The sequence below is a fragment of the Cavia porcellus genome, unplaced genomic scaffold, assembly GCF_034190915.1.
Source record: "Cavia porcellus strain 051 isolate PalLab524CR breed Dunkin Hartley unplaced genomic scaffold, mCavPor4.1 scaffold_28, whole genome shotgun sequence".
In the NCBI taxonomy this organism is placed as follows: domain Eukaryota; kingdom Metazoa; phylum Chordata; class Mammalia; order Rodentia; family Caviidae; genus Cavia; species Cavia porcellus.
Window position 1 is genome coordinate 35213344 of NW_026947511.1, and position 13722 is coordinate 35227065.

General features: G+C 48.2%; 1 long non-coding RNA gene across 1 annotated transcript in view; it reads left to right on the top strand.

Annotated features, from left to right (window-relative positions):
* The window catches only part of LOC106028472 (uncharacterized), a 62723-nt gene that overhangs the window by 12506 nt on the left and 36495 nt on the right, over nt 1-13722 (top strand). Inside the window, exon 3 of the long non-coding RNA XR_001202098.3 lies at nt 10107-10344. This is a non-coding gene — a long non-coding RNA (uncharacterized LOC106028472). The remainder of the gene's footprint in view (nt 1-10106; nt 10345-13722) is intronic.

Consider the following 13722-nt stretch of genomic DNA (forward strand, 5'->3'; position numbering starts at 1 on the left):
CTCACTGTCATCGTGATGTCCCATAACCCCAAACCTGTCGCCATCTTACTTGGTTCAAACTCTTTCTTTCTACATGTTACAATTTCAAGCCAGGTGAACGGTTCCATAAAAAGATGTGAGGAAAGCCAGAGGTGTCCAATTCTGGAAACATCCTGCTCACCCTGCTTCAGAGACCCTAAAGGAAAAAGCACAAGACACAGGAGATGCCACCATCCTAGAGACCAAAGTTCACCTGCTTGTTCTTGTTGTATTTTTTTAAATGAAATTTATATTATTTACACACAGTGGAGCACTATTCTGCCATAAATAAGGATAAACTCGATCATTTGTAGAAAAATGGGTGTACCTTGAGAACACAAGCCCTGGCTTACCCTGATCCCCCTCAGAGCCGGGGCATGGTGGCCATGTCTATAATCTTGGTACTTGGGAGGCTGAATAGGAGGAACACTGTGAGCTCAAGGCAGCTTGAACTACACAGTGAGACTCTTTCTCAAAAAACAAAACAAAACAACAACAACAAAAAAAAACAAACAACCACAAAAAAGAACGTGGAGCTAAGCTATAAGAAGGTGGCTATTACTGATGTACATTTCTTGATGTGGGCCAAGCATCTTTCTGAGCACTTCCATGCTGTAATTTACCTCATGCTCATAACAACCCTATGTTAGAGTTGATGCAGTTGAAGCAGATAGGGTAGTGAGTTGCTCAAGGTTGCAAAGCCTATTAGTGGCACAGCAGTGATGGACCACTTGCCTATCTCCCTACTGTGTGACCAGGGAGTGGGACACTTCCCAGGGGCGTGGTGCCTCCTCCTGGGTCCCTAGGAGCTGCTGGGGGTGTTGCACCGGCGCCCCACCAGCCTGTCCTGCTCCATCATGCCAGTCATCAATCCCTTGTGCAGCACAGCTGGGACCAGGCTGCAGACCCTGTCTCCGCTGCTGTGTTTGCACACGTCTGATGAATGATCCTGCTGCTGCAGCTCGAAGGGCATCTGTGGAAAGTGGTTCTGAGCAAGATGTTTGGAGACCTTTCTCCACATCCCATTCGTCCTCAGCCATCAGGGGCTAGAGTGATGTAGATGCTTGCTAGCAGCCCCGTGGGAAGCTGGAGTCCAGAGGTTTCCAGTCTGGAGTCAAAGGGTGCAGGGGCAGGGCTGCTCCTGGGAAGTCATATCCAAGATGGCCCAGATGGTGTGGGGTTCATCTCTTCTCACTGTGCACAGGAGGAGACACCAGGATTGTTCAAGACAGTAGTGCAAGGTCAACCAGCATTAGTCCTGGGATGGCACCCTGAAGATCAAGTCTGGCTTTTGAGATAGCTGCTATCATGCATGGCACCCAGAAGGTCCTTTGACTATCCTGATCAGCCTGTGAGGTGATTGTTACTAAATCCGTTTTACAAGCAGGCATGGTGGCACATGAGTGTAATCTCAGTACCTGGGAGGCTGAGATAGAAGCATTGCCCTGAGTTCAAGGCCAACCTGGGCTACATATGAGTTCAAGGCCACCCTACACTACATAGTAAGACCCTGTCTCAAAATAAAACAAAACAAAATTCAAGATAAGGAAATTGAAGCTCAAGGATTTGGTTCCAGATATGTTTGTATTATTCCTCATGCGTCTCTTTAATATTAAGACCATCTTTGTATCCTCCAGGACACTTTCCTTTTATGCCTAGGCTGTTTGTATAGTGGCAGTAATTCCTGAAACTACAGTCACTCTTGAGGTGGTCAGGCCTGCCCGGAGAGCCTGGGGTCAGATCCAGCTCCTCTGTGTTCTAAGTGTGGCCCAGAGCAGTCCTTGCAATTGGGGAAGTCTCAATTTTGACTTTGTAAATTAAGGATAGTAATGTCAGACCTGTAGGGCATTTAAAAAGATCACATGACTCCATCCTTTGAAGGTACTTATAAAATACCGAATATGTAAGTGGGAGCCACTAAGTTAGTATTGTTCATAAGGAGTACCAATATTCACTATCGAGTCTTAGTCTAAAAATCTGAAATCAAGTTTTTCCTATAGCTTTTGGCTTTCTTTTCTTTTAAGGTAGAGTCTTTCTATGTAGCTCAGCATGGCCTTGAACTTGCTTAGCCCAGGCCAGTCTTTAACTTGAGGGGATCTTTCTGCCTCAGCCTCCCACCACATCTGGCTAGGCCTGGTTATTAGGGTTTCATTTATGTATTGTGGTCTACAGTTGAGTAATGGGCCTCCAAACACCCCACTCCTAATTCTGGACCCTGTGAATATGTTACCTTACCTAGCAAAGGTGACTTTGTAGACATGGTTTATGAGGGTCTTGTGATGAGGAGGTAATCCCAGGTTATAATCTGAAGGGCCCCATGTAATCACAAAGATCCTTGCAAGAAGGAAGCAGGAGAATCAGGGTTAGAGAAAAAGCTATGGCGGAAGCAGAGGTGAAAGACAGAGAAAGATTTGAAGACTGTTTACTGCTGGCTTGGAATATGGAGGAGGAAGCCACCAGCCAAGGAACATGGGACACCTCTGGAAACGAAGAGGCAAGGGAACAGATTTATCTACAGCTTCCAAAAGGAATGTAGCCCTGGGCTCTCACTTCCAGAGCTGTAAGACAGTGAGTTTGTGCGTCCTAAGCCACAGATTTTGGGATAATTTGTTACTGCAGCAATAGGACATGAAGGCAAGAACCTTGTTGAATATTTTGTATTCAAGTTCTATCGGCATTTGTGTGAACCTGTGCTGGGCCAGGACGATGCTGGGTACTTCCACCTGTATGCATTTTTGTGAGGGGTGATTGAAATGCATGATGAATGTTTAAATTAAAAGTAGTTTATTACAATACAATGCTCACTGCCATAAATTCCCCTCAAAATGTCTCTCCTGTTTTCAAATATACTTTCATTGTTCTTATGGTTTTCCGAAGCAGTTCTGGGAAGTCAGTCTCCTTTCCTGGGTGTCTTTACAAGCTGTGATTAAAAATACCGTGAATGCTGCTGCCGAGTGCCATCCAACAGAAAGGCAGGCTTGTGAAAACATTATGGGTTGTCCTCATCCACCTTATTCACCAGATCTGCCACTGTACAGCTTCTGGGTCTTCCCCCAAACCAAAATGACTGTGAAAGAGAAACGTTTTGAATAAATCAGACTTGAGGCAGCTGCAACAGGGCAATTAAAGACACCCAATGAAAGAGGACTTCCAGAACTGCTTCGGAAAGTGGCAAGAATGTGGGATAAGTGTGACTGACTCAAGGGGAGTGTTGCGAGGGGTTCACGGCAATGTGTCTTTGAGTGTAATAAATTAAAAACTTTAACCTCTCACTCCAGTTTTCAATCACACCGTGTGTAAGTAGCACGTGGTGTGGATGCAGGGAGCGTGGGCTTTGATGTAGAAGATCCTCCAGGAATCTCAGCTCTCCTGCTTATTAGCAGAACGGTCTTGAGCCATCATCTGGCCTCTCTGACCCATGCTTTCCTGTGCCTCAAAGGGACATTTCACACATGGAAAGTACTTACCACACGCTCAGTGCTGGGGTGATGTTCGCTCAGTGTTGCTGCCTGCATCTGCCATCAGATGCTGTGCCCTTTTGCCTGGTGAACGCAGTCTCTTGGGGTAACAGTTAGGGCCTCCTGTCTTGGGGGCTGTCTTGGGTACAGCCAGCCCATCCCACAGTCCCAAGGACAGAATTAGGACCAAGCACTGGGGAAGAACTTGCTTTTGGCCAGGGTTTTCCAGGAGTGGAAATAGCTGCTTGGACCTTCTTTATTTTGGGGGACTTTGGTATCATGACTGTCCCTGCTCAGTCTCACTCTGTAAAGGGCTTCAGATGGGCACTTCTGCTCCTGGGTGGGTGGCTGTAAACAAGGATTGCATTGGCAGTTCTTCATTTTTCATTCTACTTGGAGCTGCAGGAAATGGAAGTAACCAAAGTTGAGTTTAATCTCATAAAACCTTGGCCCCCAGCCTTCATTTTCATCCAGATCATCTGCATTTGATTAGAGTCCCCTTTGGAGGTCCTGTCTCATTCATTATGTCCCTAATGCTCTCAACAGGTCTCTCAGGGAGGCGCTAGTATTCTGTGGCTCCTAATGTTCAAACATGATGCACAGGAAGCCATCCCAGCCCCAATTCTGCCAGCCCCCATCCTGACTGGCCAGGGCTGCTGTCCGAATGGTTACTCATTTGCATAGTACTCCTGGCTCTCCCCAGCCTGCAGGTGAGAAAATTCAGATCGCAGAAGGATGTATGCAAGGTTGCACTTGGACCTCTGAGTCTGAGAACCCATGAGCTCTTTTCTCTGTCCGAAATGCCCGTCTTTATGGCAAATTAAATCACCCTGGCTTTAAAGACCCTATTACAATGCCTTGGTTTCTTTTCTTTTTACCACCTCGGAAGCGGCTGTAAAAATATTAAAACCAATTGCCATCATCTTTCAGACCGCTGCATTTATGAGATGTAGCTTTCAAATGAATGGAAATAATCGGAAACTCCCTCCCCGTTCCATTCTATGGGGGCATTGCAGATTTATACAATATTTCTGAAAGCTCTTATAATAGGGCATATGCACTTAGGGCATTAATGAAGTCGGCTCGGTGCTTGCTAGTCTCATTTCATGGAGCTAATTGTTAAGTGTTTTGCATACTTACAATTGAACTAAATTATCCCAAGCTAGCTGGTTTCAGGAAGTGTTAATTATATTTCAGTAAAGGAAAATCAAGGCTAAAAAATCATCCACTTAGAGCTTATCTATTTATGAACATCTCATTCTGGAGATCTCAAACATATATTTTAACGCCATGTGGAATATTGAGATTAATATTTCTTTACCAAAGAAACCTTTATTCTTGCCTTGAATAGGCACCCTTACCCCCCCTTTCCAGGGTTATTCAGCAGTGTGTCTGGAAGTTGAAAGAAGCCTTCTTTTGTATTTCTGGCGCCTTGGATCTTTAAGGTGGATGCCAAGAACAGCATTAGCCCCATTCATCTCAAGACCAACTGGCCTTCTGTAAATGATATTAAGTAATTAATTTATGGGTCCTGCACAGGCCACTTAGGACCAGGTGCTCCTTGGCTGCTGAGGTTTGAGGAGGTCATTTGCATGGGAGCTTTCACCCATGACTCAGGTTGGAGAGGCTGAGTGGCAAAGGGCTGTCACCCAGGTCTCAGTGTGTGGGTGGGAGAAGAGAGGTCTAGGTGGAGGAGGGGAGCTCATGGCACCTGTACTGCCCTTTCACACTCTTCTCTTCCTTTTCAGAGGGTAAAAGTCAGAGTGAGTGCCTGACAAGCTCTCTGAGTTCATTTCGATCCAAAATTCAATTTCTCTCTTTTCTTCTTTTTTTGAGATGGGGTCTCACTATATAGTTCAGGTTGGCCTTGGACTCACCATGTTGCCTAGGTTAGCCTCAAACACACAGCAATCTCCCTGCCTCAGCATCCTGAGGGCTGAGATCATAGGTGTGTGCCACCGTACTCAGCATTAGTCTTGTATTTTTTTTAGCTTTCTGTGCATTTGCTCTGCCATACATTCTTTTGCTTATATGGTACGCATAGATTGGGCTGTGAAAGGTGCCATAACAGGAGAGATAGCTCAGCCCAGGGGCTGGGCAGGGGGAGCTGAGGACTACAGAGCACCACCTGTAGGGTTGTCACAGTACATGGATGCAGTGGTCCCTCTGTATCCACAGGGGTTCGTTTCCTATGATTTCCCAGTGGTACCGTCTGAAGACACAACTATATAAACGATGCTGTATTTGCCTGTAACCTTTGCAATCCTCCCATCTACTTAAATCATTTCTAGATCACTCATGATACCTAATACAGCATAGATGCTGTGAAAATAGTTGCTACACCTCATTGTTTAGGACAAAATGACAAGGAAAAAAGTATGTACATGGTGAGTACAGATGCAATCTTTTGTTGAGTCTTTTCTGTCCAAGATCGGTTGGATCCTCCCATGTAGAATGTGTGGGTTCAGAGGCACAAGTGTAGACCAGGTCATCAGAAACATCTGAAGGGTTCATGAAAACCCAGAGTGCTTGGCCTACCCTGGAGTTTCGGTAGATCTGGGAGGGCCGATATTGACCCATCCAAAAGGAGGGCCCAGGAGGTCTAGGGGTCACCTTTTGAGAATGTCTGTAGAGAACGGGGGATGTGGAAAGTTATACCTGGAGACCATCTCAATTTGCATATAAATCATAGGCATCATGGTCAATTCTTTCTGGATGGCATCAGATGAGACAGGTTTCCCCCATTGTAAAAACCACTTTATCTCATCAAAAATGACAGAGAATAACCCATGTACATTGAGCCATGGATGTTGCGTGGCTGGCTAGGATCCTGTTCACCGCATATCACCCTTTCAGAGCAAGAGTCAAACCCACGTTGCTGCCAAATGACAAGCACATCTTCTGGAGGCCTCCAGGGATGGCTGAGCATCACGGGACCTGGGTTGGAATGACTTTGTGGGAGGGTAGTGACATGAATGCCAGATCTTGCATCCAGGTCTGCCTTGCTATTAGCCTACATTTGGGATCTGGATTCTGCCCCCTGGAAGAGAGAGGAAGGGAGATCATAAAGCAGAGGAGCAGGAGGAAGAGGAGGAGGAGCAGGAGGAGGAGGAGGAGGAGATGAGGGGGATGATAGTATGGCTGTTTACCTGGGACTGAAAGGATAAATAGTTTCTGGCACTGAGGCAAAGGTGGGGTGAAAAACATTTTGTTTTGCTTTTGTGTTTTGAGATAGTCTTCTTGTGTAGTTCAGGTTGGCCTTGACCTCACTGTGTGGCCCAGCCTGGCCTCAGACTTGCAGTGATCCTCCTGCTTTATTTAGTCCCCTGAGTGCAGGTATTGCAGGTGTGTACCACCATGCCCAGCTAAACATTTTGGGGAGAGGGAACTGCAAGGTGCAGAGAAAAAGCAAGGCTTAGGGCTTGGTGACAGTTGCAGCAAGGGTACAAAAGCCTTGACTATTAGGTCGGGCAGTGAGGCTTCACTCTGAAACACTGGTGATAGAAGATGCTTGAATATTTTTTTTTTTTTGCCTTTATTTTCAGTGATGAATCAACCAACCCAGAGCCTTATACTACACCCCTGAGCTACATGTCCAGCCCCCATCACTTGATATTTTATGGAGTGGGAGGAGAACAACTCAAGAATTGCTGTTGTGTGGAACCGGGTGACAGGGGAAGTCTGGCAGGGCTGGGAGACCAGCTGAAAGTGAAAGGAATTGAGATGAAACACAGTCGTTGAGCTCTTCAGCAGTAGTGGCCACATTTTGAGGGCTGTGTTGCCATGTGTGACTGGTCACTACCATGGGGTGGTCACCTGGAGGACATTCTGGTTATTGCAGAGAGTCCTTTTGGACGTCGCTGCTACAAGGAATGCAAGTGGGATTCCCTACTTCAGTCAGAGAGGGGAGTGACCCAAGGAGGACCAGAGAGGAACACTTCCAAGGACAATGTGTGGGTGGAGCTGAGAGAAGGGAGGTGACAGAAAGAGAGAGAAGAAGGCCCTGACCACCTTTGCCCCCAGGAGCTGGATGTCTGCACACCGCTGCCTCTGCTTTCATACCAACTCGTTTGTGTGGGCTCTGTTGCTTGCAGTGATTGCTAAACAGAGGCCCCCATCTATCTATCTGTCTGTCTGTCTCCAGGATGGGCACCTATGTGGTGCTCAGTAAAGCTGACCAGTTGTCACATTAACGAGGGACCAGGATGATGGAAGGGCAGAGGAGGATGAGGCCAGGGGTCTCCTTTCATTCCTTCTCCTTCCCCCTCGAAGCAGATGGATGTCCTAGGGACTGGCGAAGGAAGAATGTACTGTCTTCTCTTACCCTTCTGGCAGCCAACACCCCTCCTCCTACCTCTTTCCCTACTGGTGACATTTTGCGTGGAGGGCACTGTTTCTGATCGTCCCTTGCATCACACACCCGCACATCAATTCAGGTGGCAGCTTAGAGCCAATTAAAATTTATAAGCCACAGGTAGTGAGTGAAATGCGGAGGATTAATTTTCTCTGTGGCGTTTTCATCTGTGTAATGTCACAGGCGCTCCTCCAGTACCCGTAGGATGGAGAGGAGGAGGCACCTCCCCCGCCAGCGTTGGGATGTAAATGCTCTAATTGGTCCCACTGGGCTGGAGTGGGTGTGGCTCCACCTCCTCCCGGCCTGGCAATGAGCAGAGTCAGCAATCTGGGCGCAGGCCATGCTCCCACACAGCCCTGCCATCCTCTCCCGACTGGTGAGGAGCTGCCCGGTCTCTGGCCAGGCCCCCTTGTTCTCTGAGCGATCCCCAGGGAGCCAGGCATGAAAAGGCTCCTCTTGGGCAGGACCACCCTCCCCGGAATAGCTTCCTGGAGCTTAAGGATAGAATCTTTGCCAATTAGGTGGGCAGCAAAGATGCATTCAAGTTAATCCGGCAGCAGTGCCCACCTGTGCCAGAGAGCCCACAGAGCAGGGAGGATTTACCAGGGAGGAGCTGTAACCCAGGCAGGTTTCTGAAGCTTTCTTATAACCTAGAATGAATGTCAACATTTCTCCGTCTCGGGGCCCTGCGACGTGTAGGAAGAGTTCAGTGTTACAGCCAAGCCCTCACAAACGATGCCTTTATGATTATTGCTAACAGTAATGATAAAATATCCTCCTGGCTCCAAGTTCTAGTCTTCATGCTTTCCTTGGCTTCTGTGAGCCTCATCCACCAACACCAAATTCCTATCTTGCCTCCTGCCTGGGGTTTGTGACAGTGAGGAGGGATGGTGGGTAGGTGTTATGATTTACATTCATATGGCCCCTCTAAGCCTCATGCAGTCATGGATGGGGCTGAATCTAGTGTTCGTGATTGGCTTATTGTCTAGTGCTAGGACTGATGGTGTGTGTTGCACCCACCTAGGCACAGAGCCAATGTACATTGTAATGGCAGGAAGAAGGTATGTCTTTCTCTTTTTTGCTGTTTGGGGTTGCTGTCTGCAGCTGTCATAAACCGCTGCCCCTCAGCCATGTCATTTTGCCTTGGAGCCAACTGAGTATGGACTGAAACCTCCAACCTGTAAGAAATAAACCTTCCCTTCCCTAACTTTGGGTGTCAGGTATTTTGTCTCAATAATGACAGAGAAAAGTAACTAAGACAGTAGGTCACCATGAAAAGGATGTGCTCAGTGTTGGTCAGGGATTATCATCACCACAAAGCACAACTGAGGGCCCAACCCTGCAGAGATAGTGGCTTAATCCATTTTCTGGGGCTGTAACAGAATACCTGAGCCTGGATAGTTAACAAAGAAAAGTGGGTTATTGTGGCTTGTGGCTCCAGAGACTTGCACAGGTATCAGCTTGCCTCTGGCAAGAGCCACATTCAGTTCTACAGGTGGCAGAAAGGTGGGGACACGTGGAAGAGAAGAAGGGGACAAAGGAGTAGCCCACTTTACAGTGTCCTGCTCTAGGGGAAAGCAACTCATCCTTTCAGGAGGGTGGAACCCCATCAGCCCTACCACCCCTTTTTTGTTTGAGATGTGTCTTGCTATATAGTTGAGGCTGGCCTGGAAGTTGCTATGTAGCCTAGGCTGACCTTTAACTCATGGGAATCCTCCTGTTTCAGTGTCCAGAGTGATGGGATTACAGTCATGCACACCTGGCTCCCAACCACCTGTTAAGGCCACACCACTTCTCAGCTCTGTCCTTCTGGTGATATGAATGTGAAAGGAGATGACCCTTATTAAAACCACGCAGATGGCTCCCTGCTCTAATGACCTGGGGGAAGAAGTTCAGGACAAAAGCTCCTTTTACTTTTAGAGGACCCTGAGACATCGGAGTGAGCCTTAGTCCAGGTTCACTGTTGCCAGCAGCAGACATTGACTCTGGCTGATTTAAATGGTAAAGGAATATGTTGAAGGAAAACAGGATGGTTCAGGGCATCAACAGGGAGGCGGTGGCCAGGTGGCAGGACCACAGGCTGAGCCACACAGGGCCATGTCACCACTGTGCTCACTGAGTGTGTGCCTGGGACCCTGCTTGGGTGCCCCGAGGAGCTCCTGGTATAGGTCCTCTCCTGCCTCTTCCTCTCCAAGTGTTTTAGTTACTTCCCTCATTGCTGGGTCAAAATGCCAAAAATGAAGGCTGCAGAGGTTGATTTTTGTCTCATGTTTCAGTCCATAGTCGGCTGGCTATGGCAGAGGAGCCTGTCAGAGGAGAGCTGCTCATGGCATGGGGACAGGAAGCAGAGAGAGACGGGCGGAGCTGGAGAGCAAGAGAAACCCTTCCAAGCCCTGCTCACCCTGACCAGACTCTACTCCCAAAAGCAAGCCAGCTGTACTACCTCATAATCCAATCACCCCCAAACCCACCTATGATCCACTGGAGAAAGACTGTCTTCTGAGAACTCACAAGGTAGGATCATTCATGGCATCGAGACTTGGATGTGGGTATGCCTGCTAGTGGGGAGAGTGTTACCCACTTCGTGCACTTGCAGCAGCTAAGCCAGGATCTTGGCTCAGCTGCTGCACAGGATCAGAGCCAGCTCCCAGTCATGTGCAATGTGAATAATTTGGGGACGGGCTACTGATTTCTGAGGTAGGGAGAGGCTGTGTGGTCCAGAGAGCTTTTCTTCCTTGCCCAGGTTGAAAGAGCTCAGGGTCAAAGATTCTAGATATAGATTTGTTAGAGCAGATGATTCTCAGAAACTTCCTCCCTACTTCCTTGGAGGGAGGAGGAAGATGCTTTTGGCATGCTGGGCAGCAATCTCTCACAGCCTGGTCCCATTTCCCTCTTGTCATTACCAAGTGCCAATCAGGTCAGAAAAATGACTCAAATGAACATTCTCTGCTTCTTGAAATCCCCTATTCCTATTCCTTTAGGCCCAGTTCGAATGGACTCTTTTCCCAGTGCAAAGTTCCTAGTATGGTCCCATGGGCTGGAGCTCTTTGTTGTGGCATAGCTAGAACCCCAGGCAGAGAAAGAGTGAGTGAGAGACAGAGAGAGAGATAGAGAGAGAGAGGAGGAGAGGAGAAGGGAGGAGAGGAGAGGACAGGAGAGGGGAGAAGGGAGAGGGGAGAAGGGAGAGAGAAAGAGATTGAGAGATTTCTACTCCTGTAGAGCAGGGTCTCAGTTTGCATTCTCTAATATTGCTCACCCCTGGCAAATGATAGGAGTGCAGCAACATTTTAGGATGTCTCAAAGGTGTCCCATCTCATTTCTTTGTGATAGAGGTGCTGTATGGGAGGCTCCTCCTATGGCTAGAACATGGGGTAAAGGGCATGGAGAGGCCAGAGATGAGGCAGGGTTCAGAGCAAGGCTGGGGAAAGGAGGCTTTGTCCTGGAGCTGTGGGAGGAGGCCTGGGAGAGGCTGAACCACCGTGTCATACACTGATTCTGTGGCAGTGGTAAGGTGGAAGGCCATGGCTGCGGGTAGAGGCTGGGTGGGGAAGGACTGCCAGGGGACTCACTGTTCTAGTGACACGGTATCTGGATTGGATCACGTAAACTAGTGGTCAAGGAGAGGAAAGAGGAGGAGGAGGCAGGAAGAAGGGGCCAGTGGCCTCCCATGGTAACGCACAATCTCAAGAGAGGGGTCAGAAGAAGCCTGAAGACCTGAGAGGTGCACCCTTTATAAAGAGGGAGGGAGTGGGCACTCTACAGCAACGGAGGACTTTGACCTGGAGGGCAGGGAGACGGGGCTGGACAGCAGCCTGGCAGCCTGGGGTGATGGTTTTCCAGATGGGGGTGATGCTGTACTGTGCAGGGAGACAGGTTGCCGTGGGCTGCAGGATAGGGTGGTCCAGTATAGGCCACAACTGCAGCCATTCAGCAGCTTGCAAGACACAAATAGCCGGAAGTGTGCACAGCGTCCCTTGGCATTGTTAATTAGCCCTGAGACACTGTTCCTTTCGAGGGGTGACCCCATCACACCTGAGCTGCTGCAGACCTACCTGCTCGGGAGGCCGGCGGGGTCAGCCTGTCCACGGTCACCTGTCCCCCTGTTCTTCTTCAGCAGTGCCCCAAATAATCATCCAGTTCCCATCCCCGGGCCCCTCCTTTCCAAGGCGATGGCACTCAGATCTTATTAGTTAAGAGGGAGACTGATTTGCGTAATGGAAAGTCACGGAGAGAGAATGTGGTGTAAATGTTAATCGTTTTTTTAACTTCGCATTATGTGATCCGTTAACATTAATATTTAATTTAATGCAGTCAAAAGATTAATGCCTATGTTTATTTCTAAAAAAGGCAAGGATGCTTCAGGCTGCTTTTTCAGCTTGCTTGAGCTTTGGGGGAAAAAAAATAAAATAAAACAAAAACCCACCCAGCACAGAAGAAATGTATTCATGCCACAATAATACAAATATCCTCTCCCCACCCGCTCTCCCTCCTCAGCTCCTAAAAATAAGCCACAGGGTTCTAATGGGGACACTGATTAAATATTCGGCTCTGTAATTTATGCCCAAGTAAATCCCAACAGGAACCAGAGGCCCTGGAAATCTGTTGTGAAATAATTATCCTGAATGACATTGTGGCGATGGGCTGTGAGGGTGCTGTCAATAATGCATTAGCCCAAATCTGTTTGAAATACGGCAAGGAAATTACACGATCTTCATGGGAACCTGAAAGAATTATCAGTAAACAAATTTAATCAACTTGATGTTATGCATACCACTCAACCTCTTATTATCTGATCATCTGGGTTTAGAACACGCCGGGGAATTGAATGATGCGGGCTGCGGGGCTGCGGCTGCATGTGTGAGCGTCTGTGTGTGTGTGTGAGCGTGTGTGTGTGTGTGTGTGTGTGTGTGTGTGTGTGTGTGTACTTGATGGAATCAGCCGCAGGTCTCTGCATTTCCTCTCCTAAGCTGCATAGTATTTGCATTTTTCTCTTCGCCTGATCGCTGACTGCCAGCTCTCATACCGCTCTGGTCCTTGCATTCCTCTTCCCTTTCCAGGGTCCAAGGGCTCCATCTGCCTTTTACTTCCCTTTTGCCTTCTAATGAAGGGTGGTCATCCCTACTTGGGCCACCTGGGGAGATTATGGCAGAAAAGAAACAGTCTTGCTGGGTATAGTGGTACATACCCATAATCCCAGCACTTGGAGAGCTGAGGCAGGAGATTTGCTGTGAGGCCAGCCTGCGCAGCAAAGTGAGACCCTATCTCAGAAAGCTTAAAACCTGCACCGAACAAACCAAACCAAAATCCAAGCAAACAAACAACACTAAGCCAAACCAAACCTAACCAAACCAAAACAAGAAAGGCCTTATTACCCTGGGTTCTGGGTGAGGATCTGACACTAATTTATGGGGTGCTCTCACTTGCATCCCTTTCCATCTCTGCGCCTTAGTTTTGCCACTTAATAAAATGGGTCTTGGGCTTGCTGGTCCTTGTGATTTCATGACATTTTCCTGGGAGTGTGGCAGCTTATCATTTGCTTGGCTTGTGCTGCTTGTCTATTGGGGACTGCAGGGGGAAGGGGTGTCTCACACCCACACAGAAAGTTGGAGGCAGTCTCCACAAGAGAGCTTTCAGAGCTACTTCTTATAACCCCTCTGCAGCCCAAGACAGAGAGTCATTTTCTGTCTGCATGAAAAGCCAGGAGAAGCATTTCTGAACCCCCTGGGGCTGGGGTCAGGGAATGTGGTTGGCCTTCCCAAGTCTGCAAATCCTTTCTCACCCTCAGGCCTGGGTTTCCCTAACAGGGGGAGGCGGCTTCCTTTCCTAGCTTTGCATTCTGCATTGCTGTCTAAAGTCCCTCAACTGCCTTTAACTTTGTGCTTTGAGGAAGGC